The sequence below is a fragment of the Pelmatolapia mariae genome, linkage group LG16_19 (assembly GCF_036321145.2).
Source record: "Pelmatolapia mariae isolate MD_Pm_ZW linkage group LG16_19, Pm_UMD_F_2, whole genome shotgun sequence".
Lineage (NCBI taxonomy): Eukaryota > Metazoa > Chordata > Actinopteri > Cichliformes > Cichlidae > Pelmatolapia > Pelmatolapia mariae.
Window position 1 is genome coordinate 58,983,796 of NC_086241.1, and position 19,958 is coordinate 59,003,753.

The 19,958-nt window shown below is 38.5% G+C and overlaps 1 protein-coding gene across 1 annotated transcript in view; it reads right to left on the bottom strand.

Annotated features, from left to right (window-relative positions):
• stag1a (STAG1 cohesin complex component a) overlaps positions 1–14,000 on the bottom strand; it is a 38,743-nt gene extending 24,743 nt beyond the window's left edge. The window contains 1 exon segment of the mRNA XM_063497823.1: positions 13,850–14,000. The gene's annotated coding sequence lies outside the window, so the exon portion shown is untranslated.
• Between the last annotated feature and the right edge of the window lie 5,958 nt (positions 14,001–19,958).

Here is a 19,958-nt window from a genome sequence, read left to right on the forward strand (position 1 = left end):
GGAAAACATGTCAGCTTTAAATATTTTAGTTAGCCCAGACCACTTCTACTTGTCAGACCCAGCAATAGTTATTTTTTGTTACTGAAAATGCTTCAGTGAGCATCAGATAGAGGAGTCCTTCTATATCCTGGTACCTCATCGCAATAGAGCAGCTCACTGTTCATTTCTGCAAACATCCGTTACAAAGTTGGGGTTTGGGTTTGCTCAAATACTTTTGGGAAATTATAAACATCTTTATTTCTCTTGGTATTTTCTAAATTTATGATATTATCGGATTTCAAATGAGATCTTTTTTGTGTGAGGTGCAAACAGAAAGTCATTAAGTTTCTGTGATAAATACAGCCCTTAAAGCCATCATCGCCTTGTAATAAGTAAAGCTAAGTCTTAATTTAATCCAGTCTGCCAGCTTCTCACATTTAAGGTGTGAAATACAAGATGAAAGTCAAGAAACAATTATGACAGAAGAAGGAGAAACCAGATTAATACTTTATTAACAACAGAAAGAGGTGCTATTCTGCAGCAACTGTTATGTTAATAATAAAACATGAGATGAAAAATATAAAAAGAGCCAGGTTTATGTATTTTTTTTTATTGTGATTAAAAGTAGCAGTTAAGGATAAATATTAAGTAACTTACCACCACTAAAAATAGAACTGTGGAAGAACTGAAGTAACTGTGGCTACCTTACAACAGCTATTACTTTTCGTTTATTTCCCTTGGTATTTTCTAAATTAATCTGGCCTCAAACAGTAACCAAAAGCAGAAAACATATATCTGTGTGAGGTGCAAAGAGAAACAAAGTTCATCTTTTAAAACGTAATGCTGCGCCTTGATTTAATATGCCAAGTTGCTGGCTTTCCACATTTTAAATTACTACCTTGCACAGCATTCAAGACAACACCAGAGCGAAAGTCGAGAAACAATTATGATAGATGGAAAATAAAACAGAGAGCCACTCTTCTGGAAGTACGCTGGCAGACCAGACAGAACTATGCTTGTAAAAGAAAAACAAAGAAGATAAACAAAGGATGACAACAGCAGGCAGTAACCTGCATGATCCGTACGTGCCGTACCCAATAACCAACAACAAATGTGTAGTTTCAGCAAAGCAAAAGCCTACACCATGTACAACACCATGTACAAGCAACACTTTTAATTCATGTGAGCTGGCACCTAAACCGTGTGTCCTCACAAACACTCAACAGTATGCTATGAGTTTGCATTTTGAAATCAATAAATGACACCTCTACACCCCAAAAGGAAAAAATAATAATAATAATAATAATAACTGAAACATAGTCCCTTAACTTTTACATAATTAAAACCCTTAAGCTAAAACTGATATAGTGCAGGAAAGGGTAATTATGTCAGCCAGCATCATATTGTTTTTATTGTGTATATTTTACATATTCTAAACCCAACTTTATTCCAAGATCGCCCTGCCCTGAGCTAGCCATTATGCTTCTTCTTCTTCCTTTGCAAAAAATTGTATATATCCATGAATTTCCAAATGCACTGTTTTACAGAAAAAAAATAGTAAAGCATATTAAATTAATTCCTGCACATGAAAATACATTTTAGTTGTTGAATGTTGTGCTTGGATAATTTATGACTTCTCTGAGTTTAGGTACAAACAGTTAAAAACACATTTTTGTCATATTTCTGACAACATGTGTTTATTTATTTTCATGACAGATGGTCAAATAAATTTGATAAGCACGGCACAACCTAATTTTAAAAACATTAGGCTGATGTTTGAGCCATTACTATTATCAGACAATTGTTGACAGAGGTGGGTGTGCTTGAGGTAAAACTAGTATATTATTCAAATTTAATGAAATTTTAACCAATTTTGTAGCATTTTTGTTTTGTCCCATATGACTCTACTGTTCCACAGTGTCACCAGAGGACTGATAATCATATCTGTTATACTGTAGGACAGGTAGTGTACAGTGGATTTAGAAAACTATCTTTTTTTTTAAACAAATACAGCTACCTTGAGGTTCTTTTGATTTACAGTGATGAATAGAAGTGTGTTTCTCACCTACTGATTTTTCTCTGCTTTTGTTCTCTCAAGGATTGTGGGAATAAGGCCCAGCATATAATCACAGTATAAAAGAAGAAAACAAAAAGTGATTTTGTTATTGCTCTCAGCTACAATAAAGACAAAAGCAGCAGCTCCCAAGCCTTTAAAACTTCTCCAGTGATGGCCAAACAGCCCATGACTTTTAAGCTTAAACCAAAATTGGTCCCCGTGGGCCACGTCTACAAGCTGAAACGCCAGGACAATAACTGCACTTTATCATGCTGCCAGGCTCCATACATACTGAGAGCAAGGAGCCATGGCCTTATAATGCGGAACAGCCTTGAGGCCAACTGTGGCTGTCTGGTTTAACCAGATTATGATTATGTCACACGGGAGATTACCAGACATTATCCAACATAGAAAGTCATGGTCATGTTCCTGCACACACACACAGAGACACAGTCACCAAGCACACACATGCATAGCCATCTGTTATTGCCACAAACTACTGTATGCTCGTTTTCTGCAGCACACAAAGATTAAACCTAGCAAAGAGGAGGGGAAGGATGCTGTGTGAACAGCACTAGCTGATAAGATCTCTGCTGAAAAATAGATTTTCTTTCTCAATCTCCTGAGAACTACCTCTGTGAATAAAGGATAAACAGATCATAAGAAAAAAAAAAGGGGGGGGGGGGGGTGCATGGCAATGGAACGGCTTAAGAGAGACAGATGAAGCAGAGAAGAGGCAATAACTGTTTCTCCCTCTGTGAATGCAATGGCTGCCTGCTTGGTTGTAGCTGACGCAAAATGGAGCCGCGAAACTGAGAACAGAGGGTGGGGGAGATCAGGGGGCAAACAGGAGGAGGGGGTAAGGTGGGGAAAAAAGGAGACAGTGTGACAGCAGTGCTGAGGGGGGAGAGGGAGGGGAGCAGAGTGTCTAATTTGTTCTTCTCTCATCTGTCTGGGCACCCTCTCTCACCTTGGCCCAGATTTACAGTCTATACGTCATATTCTGATGGAGTGGGAAAGAAAAGCAGGACAGGCGCAGGACACACACACATACACATGCACACACATGCACACTCACACACAACTTATGGAAGCTATTAGTTCTCATAACTATTATTACTTCCTAATCGTCATCCTAGTGGCATGTTGAACACTTCACAGGAGTGAGAAGCTTCCTAATCTAAGCAGGCAGGTGTCAAAGCAAAAAAAAAAAAAAGCAAAAAAAAAAAGGAAGAAAAATGCTGTAATGTTGCAATAATGTGCAGGCAGCTGAGGAGAAAATGACTGCCCAGATACAGACTGCAGCTAAGTGATTCAGAAGAAGAGGCTAGCGAGCTTTGACTGAAGCAGATGGCCGATTTAAAACAGAGCTTCAAGGAGGTAGAGTATGTAAATCTCAGCCAGGTGTCTGACACAAATGTCAAGACATAGACACAGGAGCGATTTAAAGCAAAAACATAAACAAAGAAAAGAGCAGCTAGCTGGATTCGTACTCAGTGGTATATTCAATAATGTTTTTAGACCAGCTGAGAAAAGAACAGAAGCTTTCTCTCTACTAGCGGTGGAGTGTTTTAGAAAACACATAATAAAGAGATCATTACTTTATATCTGTGCTGCCACCAAGTCCATTAGGCAGCAAGTCAAACTGCAGACACGCGTTACTGACAACATTTGGACAATAGCTCATTTATATGACTGCTAAGAGCAGAGCTAATGATTTTTCATTTTGTGCCATTGGTATTTGTGGCAATCATCGACAAACTATTTCAAGAAACAGTGTGCAGGCTTTCAGTGGATGTTTTTTCAGTAGTTTTGAAAACGATTAGGTAGATAATAATGCATTTAAAGAGCTCTTGGATTTAGAGCTGAAAAGCTTTAAAGGCTCTCTCTCTCTCTCTCTCTCTCTCTCTATCTATATAACATCAGCAATATCAGATTCTCTGGTTCAAACTTAACAAATATAATATATAACATATTTTCCTGTTCTTTATCTAATGACCACAAATATAGCAGATATAGTGATTTGTGAATGAATTTATAAAATAACTGTGTCATTAACTGTATTAACATATATTAAAAGCATTTGCTAGTTGTGTTCTCGCTTCAGGAAAAGCTGCATTTCTCATCAGGACACTGCTCTTCCCATACAACGTATTGCTGTTAGTAGTGGTTGGCAGCTCTGATTGGGCTCTGAGCACAAAGCCAAGTAAGGGAGACCGCCCAGTAAATCCTGTTCAAGAAGCCCAGGATGAAAATCAAAGTGTACTGAAAAACACATGCTGGTAAATCAGAACTAGAGCTAAGGGTTGTGAACCTCTGGATAAATCACATTCTGCAATATTTTTGAAAGGTTACATGCTTAAACAAGCAAAGCTGGCAAATACTGTCGTCAAATGTGAAGATTTGCTGTTCAGAACTTAAAACAGCCAAGTTTTCTTATCTGTGGTTTTTAAATAAGGATAAATTAAGAATTCAAACACCAACAAGTTACCAACAAAGAAATGAATGACTAAGAAATATACTGTCATTGTATTTACATGCTCTAATGCAAAGATAAAAACTAGATTTTATACTCAAAAATCTTTGTTATTGTTGTTTTTTTGGCTCACTGACATTGAGTTTTGAGCTAAACACTGACCATACCTGGACACTTTGGCTAATACAAAGTGATCCGAGCATGTCCAAGTACAAATTTGAAAAGTTTAAGGAAACAGTTCATGACAAGTTTGTCTGAGCCTGAACTGGATGGTTTGGTTTGTATGTGGACAGCACTGGGAAGACAATGTGCAGTCAGCAGGGAAATAAAAAAAGAGGTAAATAATCTGTAAATAATCAGCTAGCATGGGCAGGGCAGCTCCTAATCCAGAGCACACAGAGCAGATGGGAATCCAATATTATATGAGTGCAGAGTGGAGAACAAAACCAAACAAACGTCTACTAGTAGATCTTCTGTCACATCTCGATTCTTTATAGGCCTCAGTGGGGTTTAAAGCGGGGATAAAGCATGAATCCATAACTTTTTTACTTTTAAGTTCTAAAATACTTTTCATGGTTTTAAAACTAGTTTTAGCTTCCAAACCTGCAGGAACGCTCCCTCTATTAGTTCACGTTGCTGCAATTCTTGTCTTGTAGTGACCATTTAATTTTCCCCTCTACAGTCAGAGAATTGACTTGGCACAAGCCAGTGAATCAATATTAAGTAAGACTGTGTACAAATAGCACTGACCGCTGAGACAAACACTTCCGCAGCTGATACTGAGGAGGTGGTGTTTGCTCTCGCTTGAAGCTGGTTGTTAACCTCGGCCGTATAAATGACACCTTAAGGATTTGCAGGTCTGGTCTGGTGCCAAATTTAGATCGGACTGCTCTGAATGTAAATAACAAATCAAATACCCCCCCAGGCCGAGGCGAGAATTTACTTATGTCCCGGACAACAAGGAAGCAAAACAGAGGTTAGACTAAATGCCTCAAAACGAGTCAATAATGCATCATAACCTCTCTTTTCATTTTATGGACTACACTCCTAGAGGAGCCACAGATACATTTCACACTTCTCAATCAATGTTTATGCACATCCAGGACTTTCTCTTTATTATACTGCTGGCTATTGCTTTGAAAGAAAATTTTCACACAGGGATTAGGGAACTGAGAAACGCAGACTATTTGGTGCAGCAAGCTTTTCTTCTTTTTTTAAATTTTTGTTTTTTATGCCCTGAGCTGTGGAAACAGCTGCCTGGGGGATACGAACATAGCTTAACCTGTTGATGTTTTTTAAGATAAAATTGGAAGCTAATTTTTAAAAAGTTGATTTATTTATTTTTCTTACATGCATCATTTATTTTTACAGCCTAATTATCACTAGCCAGTCACTTATAAAGCAATTTGATTACCAGCAACTTGTGTGAAAATAATCTATGCCGCTTTTGAAGAAAAACAAGCACAAAATAAATGTTCTTAAAAAATATATTCCAATTATATGCAGCTTGTTACAAATATATTAACCTAGAATTTACTATGAACTGTGATGTTTTCTATATCGTTTTTCTCTATTACATAACAGTGTTGCCCTACTTTTTTAGTAGACCAGCAAACATACGCTTGTTTGTGCATCGGTAGGTCACGCAAATGTTTACAACTTTTCTTTATTACATATTATTAGTTATTTATTATCATTTTGGGGGAATTTACTCATAAGATAGCCACCATATAGAAATCACTGCTTGCGCTACTTTTTAATGCCACCTTGAACTCTCTGCTGCATTCAGAGAGAGAAGAAGTGCTGTGGGCAGGCATTTCTTTAAGCTGGCTGTCAGAGGCTTGGTTTTTAATAAGGTGTTCCAGTCCACAAAGCTCGACTTTACAGTGCTGATGTAAAATGAACTGCTGTCAGTTTCAGCAGAGCAAGAAATCCAATCAGTCGGGAACAAAATCGTCTGCCCTAACAGCAGAAGACAGATGACGCACGCCAAAACATCTACTTAAACAATGTGTAATTCTAGGTGATAGAGTGGGAAATTAGATGATGTTTTAAACTGATTTCCTCTTTACTCCTCCTGCAAAATATGGCCCGTTTTGAAAATGTCATCTAGCTGTTTAATGTTTATGAACTTTTAATATTTAACAGCCCCCACAGAAATAATCTCAAACTATTACTGCAGATGTGCAAAAGGTGACAAAAACACCCCCACTTTGTTGCTGGATATTTTTTTTAAATGATGGAAATAAAACAATGTTTCACCTGTTATGCCTCCAGCAAGAGGAAAGTTCGGGGTCACATTGTTATGCTGTTGTTGTCTCATGTTTCTATGGATTTTCACATCACTGATAGAGCTTGACTCACATTTTGAAAAATAAGGAAGCAAGCAATCATGCAGTTGATATTTGTGATCTATTACAATCTTCTATGTATCAAAAGTAAAAAGTTATTCACATTTTATTTACCAATTTAAATTTTACTAAATCCATTAGTAGAAGTAGCAAGCATAATTACACTTTAATGCAAAAATACACTTAAGAGTGAAGGGCAGAAACTGAAAAACAAAAAGGCTACAACTGCAACAAGCTATGTGAACACAGGTTAAATTAATAAGGCTGGGGAGACCAAGCACAAAAGTCTGGAAGGAAACAGAATGGAAAAATCTGAGATGATTTAAAATGTCAAATTAAAACAGGAAATACAAAGAACAACCAACGTCCGACACTGTAAGACCTTTATCGACAATAGACCAAGTGTCATAGAATACAAATGTATTTGAGTCACCAGCAAAAGATACAGATGAGCATTAAAATGTAACCTATTTGAGAAAATAATACATTCCACTATTCACTAAGAGTGGAAAACTAAGTCTATCTAGAAGCCTTAGCCCTGTTAGAACATTAGCAGAGTCACAGCTGCTAACAGCTGCACAGCTTATACATAAAAAAAATAAAATAAAAAATTCAGAAAAACTGACTTGAAGCTCAAAAAACAGCCGTCAAGTCGCAGGCAGGTAGTGCCAGTAAAATGGAAACTATTACTCAGCCTGTCGTTCCATCACTTAAGCTGTGACATAGATGACGGTAAAACACAGCTGAAAAACCTTTGATGTAGAAACACTGTCAGGGTAACTGTAATAGTCCCATATCAGGGAGTCAAAATAGCCTAAAAATTTCACCATTATATATGTTGAAACACTGCAAAGAAAACCAGCGATCGACTTACGATGCTTTAACTCATAATGAAACCAAAAGAGCAACTGTGCTTCTTTCAGATCCAGGATGGAATACATTTTTTTTTCCTGAAGTCAGTCTGCCTAAAAAGAAAAATTCAGATCTTGACTCTTGGAAATAAATGGTTTATACTATTTTCTGTACTCTTGACTCTTGACAGCCAGTGCCAGCTAAACAGCTGAGCTGTGTCAGCAAACACACTTGCATGTCAGGAGGTAAAATCAGCTTGTTCGGCCTAGCAAGCACTGAGCCACTATATAGTAATACCAGTGAGAGATCACAACCCTCCAAAAACACACACAAACACTCTCTCTCACGCATACACAGAGCAAAGCACATCTCCTCTCATTAGTGCTCACCCTGACAACCGAGGAGCTTTTAACAAATAGATTCTGAATACAGATTTTGCTGCCTTATGGTAAAGACATCATCAGTTGACATCATCTCATTAAACCCATCATTATGTCAAGATTGCATTACTATATTATTTATAAAACATGCCATTTTCCTTTTCAAACAGTCTAGCAATGACACTCAGCCTAGTATTCCTTTGTACGCACTATATCAGGGAATAGATAATACTGAAAAATACTGGGTTAATATACATATACATCGACTGGTACTGTAACATCTTGGTTTAATGTGAGCTAGGATAGTTAAAAATCAAACAAACAAAAGCAACAGTTCTTCAAAAAAAATCTGTTCTTGTTTCTTGTTGATAGTGCAAACACATACTGTACATATTTCTGTGCCATGACTTTTAATTTTTTTTCCCCGATTTCCTCACTTGTAGTGTGGGCTTTGATATCTCTACAGCTTCCTGAATACTGAAACGACTAATGGCCTTCTAAATCTTTATTTAAAATGCCATCAGCATGCCCAAGCACACACTTCTACGTTAATAAAGCTTACTCCTAGCCAGCAGCTCAATTCTTTGTTATTTCATTCAAGAAGAAAACACTATGCAATGCAAGACCCTTTCAAAACATTTCTTTTCCTTGTGCATGTGTAATGGGTAATCAAACTGGCAATCGATGCAGTGCCGTTCCATGTCCATGTATATTGCATTACATAACCCATAACAAAAGATGTACAGTTGTTCTTTATGATCATGTTCTAGCCTATACAGACGCCTCATTGTTACTTCCAGACTCCAGTAAGTAATTTTATAACAAAAAACAAAACCCACTGTGCCATTTGACATATTAAGTCCAGTTGGTATATCCAAATATTAACATGATTCCACTTTGTTTACTTATCTATCTTATGTCCAGAGACATGCTGAAATTAGACTTGGACAGTACAGACATTTTATTGCTCACATAAACTTTACTAGGGTAGGAGACTTTGTATATTAACAGACAATCAAGTACAATTATTTTATTCCCCTCTGGGTTGTTTTCTAATCATAATCCCTTCCCTCTTCCCTCAAAGTTCAGTTGCTGCTAACCAGCCAACCCGGTCGTTCCAGTCTTGAACTTCCCCACTGGCTGGGTGTGCAGGTCGCGTTGTGGCCGTCATTGAGGGTCATTCCGCTGCCTTACCAAAAACTCTTTCATCCCTTGGTTGGACAGATTCAATCGCCACAGTCTTGAACTGCAACTGGTGACAGCACTCCTTTTCCTGTTCTCAATTTTAAGGGCTCAGCAGGCAGAGAGCCAGTTCATGTGTTACCACCATGAACTCAGTGATGCTAAGCCAAGACACTGGTGTTGGGTTGGATCAAGTTAAACTAGAAACTTCCCTAAGAGACCTTGGTTATTAAGTATTTCCAGACGAGCACTTTATAAACTATATTACATAATAAATCTTTTAAGGAAAATTGATGTGTCAAAGTTTGTGAATAAATGCATATACCCCCCACCTCTACAAATGTCCACAAACACACAGCAGTTCCTCTATAAAGCCATGCCAGTTTTTAAATCTTTCTCCTTTCGCACTCTGCATGACCCCGCCTACTCTCGCCGCCTGTGACAGTGGCAATTATATTCTGTTGTGGATATGAACAGCTGGAAACTTCAGAGCCAACTAGTCATTCCTGTTATACTCATTTAAAGTCTGTCTGATGGGTGCAAGCATAGTTGGTGCACTGTAGTCTGTATGGACAAGTCCATGTGGCATGACAGAAAACTGACAGGCATGCATTTTTCCAACCAAATGGACCCCACCCTTTAACTTAACAACTTTAGTTAATTTTGCAATTTTTTTGAGCTATTCATAGAGTTAAAAAGGGCCAACTAATATATCTAGTGTATACTGTTAGGTGCATGCTAAGCTAAAAGGGAGCCGCTCTGGAAGCCTAAGTGTTTGCTTTTTTAATACAGGTAATCCTATGTGTGTACTCTGCTCTGTCTGCATCTCATTTTGTTACTTTTACTTAGAAATTGAACACTTACCATCTTTTTATTTACTTAATACAGATATGTATTGTGTATTGCCAACCAGTCAAAAGGCCCACATTGCCTGCACCCTTGTGCCATAACGCTATAAATTCAGCTTGGCTTTGAAAGAACATCATTCTACTTGACAGTCAACAGGTCTGACAACAGCAATACAGCTAATTACAATCCAGCAAACCGCACAAGGAACGCCTGCAACGAGCCAGCAGTGACAAAACTATTTCAAAAGCTTTCCAAAGGTTTATTTCATATTGACAGGAGCAAGCTGCAGGGCTTATAGTGCACAACCACACTACTGCAGTGACACAACTTATGCTTCAAAAAATAAGGTGTAACTTGTGCACAGTGGAATTCTACTACAGTAAATATGTCAACTATCACCATAGCAATAAAAGTAATAAAACAAAGACTTCTGCGATTGCTGATAGGATGAATTCATTCAGAACTTTGAACCAAATACACCTATAAAAGATCTTCTATTATCTTGAGTAAAACATAGTTGTGAACGTGAAATGATAAATCAGTGCTGTTCTCACTTCTCAGGTGTTACATGGCTAATCGCTGAGAGAGTTTGCACATATGACAATACTACTTGTTTTTCTTCTTCTTTTTTTGACTCTTGCAAACCACTGAAAGCTGGTTTTCAATGATAGTGCCGTTTTTTTTCCAGCATCTTAAATCAAGGTCACCATTTAATAAGCTCTGACAAATGTCAAAGCCATTAAATAATCCCCTGAGCTGTAACATTATAGGAATATGGCTCTAACAAAAAGCACGTTGCACTTGAGCGGTGAAAGCCTCTGGCTAAGAAATGATCAAGCGCTCATATTATAAATCAAGGTCTGCTCTTTACAATTTGATTCAAGGTCTAAAACAAAACTCTGATATGCTTGAATTATTGCAGTATCCTATCGTCAAGATCAGCGTAGACGTAAAATCGTTCTGCAACACATTTGCCATAATTTAAAAATTACAACAAACAGCATTATGTGTTCATAATACTAATTAGAACTAATATCCAAGTCCTTTTTATTTGGCTTTCTAGCTAGGGCAAAGAGCCAAGCGATTTCGAGGAACAGAGGAAGGATTATTCACCATTTCCCTTAATCTTCTGTTATTTAAAGGTTTAAACAATGACATGCTCAAGAAATGTCACCCAGTCTCAGCTTTGAATTGCTGTATTCTGAAGCCAAAGGGAAGGATATATATTTTAGCACTCACTGAATTCCACAAATAGAAATGACAACTGTATGGACATTAAAATTGTACTTTTTATTAAACACAGAGCACCTCTGTGTCTAGTATTACACCATTTAAACACATTCCATTAACGTGGATACAAGTTAACCAGTAATTTGGGATCAAATAAGAACAGTTTTTCTATTCTTTACATTCTAGGAACACTCTTGTACTACTAATACAGCTACAGTGTGTTTTAGTGTGTTAGGATAGTACAGGAACAGGCAACAGTCTATATGGGTTCTTCTGCTGGAAAAGTAAACAAACTCTGTAGTGCAAAAATACCACTGAAACATGTTTTGTCTGTGATGCCTTACAGGGAAGTGTGACTGTGTGTAAATATGTGTAACCATTTTTAAGTTCATTTTTTTAATGATAAAAGACAGTTTTGTTTATTAAATAGCCAGAAATTACACGAAAAATCATTCAACTTATGTTAGGTAAGGTATCGCACATTCATTAAAAACAACAACAACAAAAAACCCAAAACTGTCCTGACCAATTCTGCTTAAACACAAAATAACACCCCAATGGACCATTCTTAAACAGGAAAAACCCTGGTATGTGCATTTCACTAAAAGAAAATTGCTTCCAATGTACATTACCACAAAACTGCATCCTAATAATGTAATCAAGGGGTAATTTGTGAGGACATTTCATGGGAATGTACTCAGGATTTCACAAACAGAGCTGGGACAGATTTTCAGATTCTCAGTCAGGCAGACATAGTCATAGCAGAGTCAAATAAATGCAGCCGCCAGCTGCATTTCCACACAAAATTTCAAGCAGTACATTTGTATAAATCGCCTAAATACATTTTTACAGAAGTGGTAGTTTCCCTATTCCACTTGTCTGGCAGCAGCATGAAAATGATAAAGAACACCCACCGCCACAAAAAAAAATCTAGTTTAATATCAATCTAATAATATTTGTAAGACTGCTTGAAGGTTAACTCTCCAAACATAGCAGATTAACAATGATTCAAATCAATGGAAGAAGCACTTACAGAAATATTTTTGCGTTAATGCTATGATATACTCAATCTCCCAGGTGCTCACTTGTTGGTTAGTCTAAGATTTATAAAATATTTTAGCGACTGATTATTATAACTATACAGCACAATATGCACGAATATTTTATGAAATATACATATATAGAAAATATTATGGCGTTTTGCTATCAAAATGTCTATCCAGAATGTGCTTGGATTTTAGCCAAATACATAAAACTGGCCTAACATCTGCAGATGACAACAGACCATGTTATACTTTTAAAATTCGTTTATTGTGAAAAATGAGTCAAGAGCCTAAGAGCTAAAACCCTTTCCAGGTCCCATCATGTTTAATTTGTTCGTAGTGTATATTTCTGCAGTGTGGAATTAAAACGGAGTGATAATGGAAGGCAAGCAGGCTGCAGATAGCAAACCAACACAGCCTGCATGAGAAATCACATGGTTGACTGTAAACAAAGCAGTTATGCAACAATCTGAGATTCATGCAAACTGCCAGCAGGCACTCTGACCCACTATAGCCGATCTCCTAACTAGACTGCACTGGGTGAGCTGCACAGGGGTCAGTGTTGGAGGGAAGCTAGGACCGAAGCCTGTTTAAACCTGTAGGGGTAGCTGGTGGAGCCCATCCCCCCCTTATGTGACTCATGTTTCCCCGCTCAATGTTGCCTGCTTCCCGCACAGAAGGGGGCAGGAAAGGGGGGAAGAAGCGCCATAATAATCATGTAAAACATGCAGGAGTCCGTCCTGCAGGTTCGCACTGAAAAGCATTCACGTGCTGTCACTGACTAATAAAGCAACATGTTTATTTTGCTGCTTGGAAAGTCACCACGACTCCCAGGAACTTGAAGGCATGCTGATGTTGACACAAGGGGGTGGGAAAGAAAAAGAAAAAAGTAGAAACTGGGATATCTCACGTTGTGTATCTTGTGCGTATGCAAAAGGCAAAACTGCCAATTGGTTGATAACAACAATGTCAACAACAACGTGGCAAGTAGCGTTTGAGCTGGTGACAAACCAAAGCAAAGAAAGCAGCGCACGGCAGGAGGGCAATACTGTACAATCATAATACGGCTCTGCAAATGAGAGAAGGTGATGCTCTGAATCCTGTCTTGCAAAGACCATGAAAACACGTCACACCGCATGGCTCTTTATTTGTTGACAAGCCAAACTCCTCCGCCGGGTGGAAATCGGTGGCAAAACAGGCCGGTGCTGCGGCACACACTTGCCCTTCCATCAAGTTGTCTTGCCGAAAATTTTTGGGGCTAGCTCGCAAGCTAACGGCTCCGCTAGGCTACAATGTAAGTGAGGAAGAGAGAGAAAGCACATTCACCTCCGTTAGCCGCTAGCGCCCATCCCCCAACCAACCAGTGTTCCCTGTCTGTGTCCACCATCTTTAATCTGTGTTCCGTCTCACTTCCCACCGCACAAAACACGACAAAAACACAAGACACTCACCTTTAACGACCATCGCCAAATCGATTATCACCTTCCGAACTAAAAAATCGATTTTCGTTTTAATATTGTGCGTATTTTAATATTGAAAGTTGGCCGTGCGAGCGGAACCGCGCCTTGAGAGAAGAGCAGCAATCCTAAACCGCCATCTGGTGGTATTTTCCTCTCTGTGATGCAGCGGGAGCGGCGCAGCCTCAGACCGAGACACAGCTGCCCCCTGGCGGACACACCAAGTTGCGGCGGACACGAGCCTCCGGGGGCGAGCGGGGAGAAGGGAGGGACCCAAGACCCCGCCAACACATCGCTGACGGGGACGCGCACAGGCGCAGCGAGACTCCCCGCTTCTTTCCCAGTTGAGTTACTACTTTGAAGGGCTTGTCTGGCGAAAATTGCATATTAGAAGCCATTTAAAATTCCCACGGCCAAAAACTACAAGCACTTACTGGTTGTCATCTGGAATATTAAAGCTATACATTACACCATTCTGTGTTTAAATAGGCTACATCACAAAATCCTTATGTAGTTCCTTTCTTCCTTATAATTATTTTTAATAAATATGAGTTATTCAGTACACCTAAGTAAAAGTGGGTGACACAGGCATTTTTCTTCAGAGCCCAGAGTAGCCTTTTTTCTATCCTTTTTTTGGCTGACAAGCAGTCCAAAACCCAAAGAAATTTCATGTATTATCTCATGAGACAAGGAATAAAAGGAAATATTTGACAAATTAATTAATCAATGCATCTCTGATAAACTTTAGGGTGTATTCTCTATAGATAAGGGACTAAGATACTTCTTAGTTTCTAAAGTTGACAAGGTGTGACAAGGCCACACATGCATAAATCTTCTACATTAATGACCTTTGGCCTGTAGATTTTTTTATGCTTTTCAGACTCACACCCTAGATGGAGAGGGACAAAAATAAGAGTGTGCATGTGCACATGGCCGAACTCCTACAGCAGGTCCTTGGGCTGAAATTGGATGTGCATAAACCCAATTACAGTCTGGATGTACTCACATTACTCACTCCAGCTCAACATGGCGTGATATTGCCATAAAGGGAGGGTGATAGAGACACACAGACAGAAAAAGAAATTACTTCAGTTAATTATATTATTCCCACATCAGTGTCTTTAAGTGGATATCAAACACCAGCAGTGCATACTGCATGTGTGTGAGAGTTAGAGAGTGAGTGCATAAATCAAAAAGAAAGGCTGCTTAACCTGTATTACATCTTTTAAGATAGGGCAGTGATGCGTCTGCAAATGCACAGATAGACGCAAGAGCACACGCACAAACAGACCAACTGGTTATTCATTTGACGGATGCACTGTTTGCCATAGCAACGCCACATCTTGCCCATAAAAGCTGTAGCAAGATCCTCCCCTCAGGGCTATTTGACACACAAATACAAACACATACACACACTCGTGATTGTGTGGCTCATTCACTGACATAATACATTCCCTAACCTTAACCAACCCAAAAAGCCACAGTCTTTCTTTCAGACCTTAACAACACTTGGGATGCATTGGGAAGGGTGTCTTTCTTTCAGAATTGCTTCAGCACTTTTTTTATGGAGCTTCTTATCATCAGAGGCCTACAATCTAACCCTGGCCAGCAGGTAATGCAAGAAAGCTCTGCATATGTGGCTCAGCAAACTCAACAAACAGACTAAAAAAAGAGCGTTCTGTAGATTTTGTGCAACAGATTGCTACATTTATATCCCGTATTCGCTCTATGTTTTAATGCATTTATATATTTTTTTCATTCTAGGCATCCAAATTTAAATCAGTTCCATTTTCATGTAACCACACATAAATTTAATACCATTTTCTTTGTGTATTTATTTAAAAAAATAACCTAAATCAGTTATAGGCTGACCCAAATGAAAATGGTGATGGTAAGGCGCATGACTTTAATTTTTCACTTAACTGCTTTCAGGCAAAATAACTGCATCTACCTTGTTCTCTCTAAATCAAGCTCACTGTTTTTTCAGTCTTGCTTATTCACGTATTTATTTTTTGTAATAAATTATGTCTGTTTTCATCACAGGCTTTATGGTTTTCGACAGATCTGTCACTGATTGTTTTTACATTACTTTTTATGATAGGAATGAATACACAAATTAGGTATGGTTGGGAAGATTAGACAATACCTTTGAACACTCGTGTGTATCAGGATAAACAAGCACCAGCCTTTATAAAGCTATTGTTAGCCTTATGATAGACTGGCAACCTCTCCAGGGTATATGCCATCTTTTGTGCAATCGATGGATAGAAGCTAATTCTAACAACTGAAGGAGTGTGAAAAGTGAGGAAGAAGCTAAAAGATGTTTATTTTTCCAAAAACTCTCCACTCCAAAACTTTGCTCCTAAAGACAGATAAAGAACACAAGCACACCCACACAAACATACCATCATAGTTATTGTTATTATTCTTTAATTTGAGGAATTTCATGGGTGCAGTGTGTACAACGATAAAGGCCAATGCAATCATAAAGCTGCTCTGGGGTACAATGAGTACAAAGATAAAGGCCAATGCAAATAATAAAACTAGAGCTTTTCAGATTTTTCTAAATAAAACTCATAAATGTATAGATGTTGAATTATGTGCACATATTTTGAGAAAAAATGCAAGAAAGTATATCTAATAACCCCAAGCATGCATTAAACACCAATCAAAGGTCACAAGTACAATATTCACTATTGCTGTGTATGACTCTTTGCTTACAAAGGCTCAGACTCTCAGATCAGGGGCAGTCATCATCCAGATTTCCTTCAGTTGCTTCTGAGATGCTAAGCAGTATACTATGTCATATTTTTGATAACTTCAGATTTTCAGTGGATGCCCACAAAGAAAACAAATTTATGTTCTCACTGTATTGTTATTTTAAGTTTGCATATAATCTACATATGATCAGTACAATTGTTTCAACTGATGTGTGCTTAATTTTAGGAGGTTTCAGGACCATCATTGCCTTTTGACCTGCTTATTTTTCTCAGCACTGGCTCAATGTGAATGAACACAGGAAGTGATGAATGACAGTCTTCCACATTCAAAATATAATTATTTGATATTCAATGTCTTACTTATGTTTTTTTCCTGCATTCTCTTAGGCCGGGCAGCAAACACACACATATAAACACACTATAACACCACGAATGAGATACTGTCTGGCTGATTTGCCCCGAGTATTGAGCGTTTTCTCTTTTCTTCCTCTTTTTTTTCCAGAAAAAACTCACATTATATCTGTATGAGAAGGGTGTTGCACCGTATTGCATTTCTTTTCGTTGGCTTTTCAAGTTTTTTTTCCTCCTCTGGGCCGCCCAAATCCTCAACATTAGAAATCTCAACATATTGTGCAGACGTTTGCCAGGGTTATTCCAGTTCAAATCTTTGCCATATTTAAGCTTCTGAAACTGTGTCATTGAGAAAAACCTTTGTATGCACGGTGCAGTGTTGTGTTACATAACCAACGGACGTCTATGGCTGATCCTTGTTAGTGCCCCAATTTCCCAAAGTTTGGGATTCGATGGGAAACTGGTATCTATACGCGCACACAACATGGATGCACACTCATAACACACCTGACAACAGCATCCGTCATAATCTATAAACTTTTTCTGGGGCTGTAACCATGGAAACAGAGGCTGTGTGGTGCAGCATCGGTTGAGAAAACCCTTTTAGACTGTCAAGGTAATCTCAGGTTATGACACCAGTATTCAATAGCAGTGACAAGCATCTCTATCTGTTTGGAAATTCGAGAGCTTCAAGGGTGAATCTTTTTTAGACCGAGACATAATCATTTGACGTATTGAGAGTTATGCAAGAAGGATGTTTTTTTACTCTTTGCTCTGTCTCATCTCATCTCTAGGGCTGTTGACTAACAGAAAAGCTTTACATGGCTGTTCTTTGCCTGTACGCCTGTCCTATTTTTAATTTCCTCTGACCTTGCTTGTAGCGTTCTCACTCCTGAAGCTATTTTATTTAACTCACTGCCTCTCTGACATCCATTTCCAGACTCTCCAAACGCCTCTCATCCTTTGCCCCTTACCTCATCATGTTCATGTCATCCCCACCCTCCCTTACTCTTTTCTTTCTATCGCCACTGTGGTAATACAAAATGTATGAGAGGCTGAGTGCTATATTTGCTGAGTAAAAAAAGCAAACATTTGAGTCTATCACAACAGCGCTTGTGAATCAGGCCGCCATCGTCCGTCACATTCACCTCCCTCGCTGGAACACACACACAGATGGTAGTGGACACAGCCAAGGTTTTTTGCTGCAGCCTGTGTTTCATACACCAACAGCCCAGGCTCCCAGTTTCTTGCATCTTATCCCCATCTGAATCTCAGTTGAAGCTTCTTCTTTTTTTCCATTTTTCTTTTTAATTATCCCATTTGTCCTCTCTACACTGGGGGTCTGCTGATGAATGTGTCCTGTCTGGTGATGTGCTTCACTTATTAGCCCAGGGTTTAATAAGAAGCAGTCAAACATCGAAGAAACCTAGCTTTGAATAATGGCATGCCGATTAACAGCCAAGGCTAAAAAAGAGCCCTAGTCTACAGAGAAAGAGGAAGAAGGATTAATGCTGAAGTATTTTTTGTTTGTTTACTGTGGATGCGAGTTGTGGATTAAACTGTTACAAAGTGGAACTGTAATGTCTGTGGAATAACCAAGGGGAATAACTGACTGAGAATCAAACTGTGAAACTGGCAGACATGTGGCATAATGTGCAAATGTGTGTGTGAGAGCGCGTATGAGCCTAATGAAGAAGCAGAGGGAGAGAATATGTGTTCAAAAGGGAGACTGAGAAAAAAGACACTCTCACAGGAAAATACATAGAAGGAAGCAACAGACAGACTGCTTCCAGAATGCAAAACCCAAGTTTAGTGCACTCAAAGTCAGCTTTCCCTCCTCTGCTGCCACTCCTTCCCTGTACTCTATAATTAATTTTTTCTTGTCCAGAGATGGAGCAAGAGAGACAGACAGTGCAGAGCTCCTTGAATCTGCCTCTCACATGTGTATCAATTCTAATATATATATATATATATATATATATATATATATATATATATATATATATATATATATATATATATATATATATATATATCCTTTCCTGTACTTTCCATCCTTCTATCATCCCCACCTTTTTCTCTCTGCTTCACTGCTCCCACCAAACCCAGCTACCCCTCACCCCTCACCCATTATGCTCTCCCTGCTGTCAGCTCAGCTCTTCTTCTCTTAGCATATTCTCATCACAGCAAGTCACCAACTCCTCCCTGGAGGGCAGGTCTTTGACTCTGGATATCATGAACATTTTCCCAAAACCTGCAGTCCTTTGGATTCAAACAGTGCCCCAAATAGCTGCATCCGATCCACTCTTATTCACTGTAACCATGGAAACACAAGATAGTCCTCCTCATCCTCAGTGAAACAGCCTAAACCAGATGCATAGAGGAGTGAGAAGAAAGGGAGGGTCAAAGAAAGAAAGAAAGTAGGAAAGAGGTCACTATAAAAACAGTTACAGGGACATTTCAAAATTTAAAAAACAGTAAAAGAAAATTAACTTTTAGAACCACGGCTCAATTTGGCTTTGTTATTTTCATTTTAATGAGCTATCTTGGCATAATTTCTGTTTTTTTAAATGAATAAACATTACAAATTTGCAGTCTGAATGATTAGATTTTTCATGGAGCTGTTTATGACTTTTAATGTGAGCAGGGCCAGTGAGACTAAGCTAAATTTTTGTGTGCAGTCCAGCTTGTTCCAGCTAGACATGATGTTTAAAAATGAATTATTGCATGGCAAAGCATTGCGCTGGTAATTGGCTTTTCACATGGGCGGGTGCATTAAATTAAAAACAAAAACATTCTTTGAGGAGAAAGAAATCAAAGCTCTTACAGCCAGTTTCCAAGACATTGGCTAAACCTGGTGCTAAACTAAAAGACAAATATAATTAGGTCCAGTGAAAAAAAGTTTTTACATTAAATCCACGTCAGTGAAACTGAACCTTAACTTTCAGTGCAATCAAATACACGACACACTCAGTGAATCGCAACAAAAACTGGCCTTGAGTCTGCACTTATGCATAAATAAAACTAAAAGT